Source organism: Rhagoletis pomonella, unplaced genomic scaffold (assembly GCF_013731165.1).
Source record: "Rhagoletis pomonella isolate Grant_MI unplaced genomic scaffold, Rhpom_1.0 Rhpom_scaffold_00003, whole genome shotgun sequence".
In the NCBI taxonomy this organism is placed as follows: Eukaryota; Metazoa; Arthropoda; class Insecta; order Diptera; family Tephritidae; genus Rhagoletis; species Rhagoletis pomonella.
In genome coordinates, this window is record NW_023458557.1 from 41,952,006 (window position 1) to 41,954,583 (window position 2,578).

A 2,578-nucleotide genomic window follows, 5' to 3' on the forward strand; every position below is an offset into this window, starting at 1 on the left:
AATACTAATGCATGAAAATCCTAACCTCAAAAAAATCACCCTTTAGAATCCAAAGAAAACGCTGCAGATGTTTTGACGAAAATGTTAACGAAATCTAAGCATTTAGCTTCATGTCGTTTGTTAAAGATTCACATGTAAAACACTTTTCAATTCATGATTTGTAATTGCACTTGGGTTGAGCGGGGGATTGTTAGAATATATTTAAATAAAATGCATACACCTTTATGTGCAGTTCTATGCATATGTACATGTATATACCTTTTTCTTATTATTGCTGCTAATAAAAATCTAAGTCGATCAAGAATATTCAAGCTTAACACACGTGTTTTCATTGCGGCTTACGCTTAATCCTTGGAAATACTCTAACAAGAATAAATTAGCTTTAATATTTACTGGTTTTTCGAAGATTTCGTATTTCTCTTAATTACCGTTATAGGGGATGTGGGCGTGGTTATTGTGCGACTTAAAAATTTTCAGCCATTTGGTATGCTGTATCAAGGCTAACAACTGTGCCAAGTTTGGAAGAAATTAGTGCAGCGGTTACCAAGGTATACAGATGTAACCATAAGTGGGCGTAGCTACGCCCATTTTCCAAAAATTTATAATATTCTTATTTTTCGTCTAAAAATTATTGCAAATATCAATTTTGAGTGAATTATCTTCAGTAGTTACTAAAATATCGCAGTTTTCGTATTTCTGAAAATTACCGTTATATGGGAAGTAGGCGTGGTTATTGTCTGATTTTGCCCATTTTCAATACCATCCATCCTACGCCCAAAAGAAGTGCAAGGACCAAGTTTCGCTAAGATATCTAAATTTTTACTCGAGTTATCGTGTGCACAGACGGACGGGCGGACGGACGGACGGACAGACAGTCACCGCTTAATCGATTTCTCTTTTCATTCTGATCATTTATGTATACATTTGTCTATATCTATCTCGATTCGTTTTGCCTGTTACAAACAACCGTTATGTGAACAAAGTTATAACGCCCTTGTGCACAAGTGCGCTCGGGTATAAAAATACAATAAAAACGTTTCTGACCATTTTTCATTACTTAACAGGAGCAACGGGCAGTTAACAAATCGAGTCCTCAACTTCGAAACATTGCATAGGCCTAACGGCAGTATTATGCACAAATTGCATACGATTCCATACCGCCAAAAGCAAATTTAAATCGTGTATAACAGCTATGCGCTTTAAAGCGGCGCAAATGTTGACCACGTCGTAATTGGTCAAAAAAATTAATTTTTTATTATTTTTTTTTTCAATCCGACATTTGAAAAATATTGTACCAGGAGTCAGTTTGTTTTCTCTCCTGAAAAATTATTAAAAAACACATAACTGTTTTTGTTGGCGCAGCGACGAAACAGTCATTAAATTAGTTACCCGTCTTGGCAATTTTTAAGTACAGTGAAACCCGCTTAAGTACCCCCCCGCTTAAGTAACCAACATTTTTGGACGCCGTGAATTTTTAAATATAATCTGAAGAAAATCCCCCTCTTAAGTACCTCCCCGCTTATTTACCCGACCCGCCTAAGTACCTAAATTTTTCGTGCCCCATTTACAATTTTACTTACAATTTTCCCCTTTTAAGTGCTCTTTTAAAATTCCTTCAAATATTTACGCTACACACCTTCGGCAAAAAAATTCTAAAAAATCAACGGTAACTTTTAGCCACTTGAAACTTGCACATTGTTACACTAAAATTGAATGGACTATAAAACTGTGTACTCAAAAACACTTCTGAAAAAAAGTTTGCAAATATGATGAAGTGTTCTACAAAATCTTAAGCTTAAGTTTGTATGGTATTTATTTTTTAGGGAATGAACTGCATTTTAATTCATGGAAAAATCTTATAAATTAATAAATAAGCATAAGTGGCAAAGAATATCATTTTGAATTTGGTACGAAATGATATATCCAACTTTGACTTTTTAAACAATTTAATTCTTGTACCAATGGCATACCATTGCACTAAATATTTTTTTTAATAAAGTTTTTCTTTACTTGTTTATGTGTTTAAATAATGCTACGATTTTGGTTTTAAGCTATGTATATTTCATCAAATGTTGTTATTCAAAGATTTATGTACCCAAGTTAACAAAAAGATGTAACTACATCAATAATTATGTTCGCTGAAGTACCCAACCCGCCTAAGTACCTCAAAAAGCTGACATTTTTCGTGAGGTACTTAAGCGGGTTTTACTGTATCACACAATTTTTGTCATTTCAATACCTACGACTATTGGAAATTACCAAATAAGTATTGAAGTAAGCCCCTTTATTTATCAATACTTTTCAAATGTTTTTTACAAAAGTTTCTCAAACCAGTTTCTGAAATATCAATTTCCCAAACATCTCCAACTTTCTTATAACTTTTTTTTGTTTTGTTGAAAAAATACTGAGGTAAGTTGCATTACTGAAAATATAAAAGTTTTAAAAGATTGCTGTTGACAGCAATGCTGTTATAGCTGAGTGGATAGAGATGCAGTCTATATTTCAGCAAGTCCCGAGATCGATTATATATATATATGTACTACCAGAGAACTTAACTCAACGGTAATTTTTAACGACT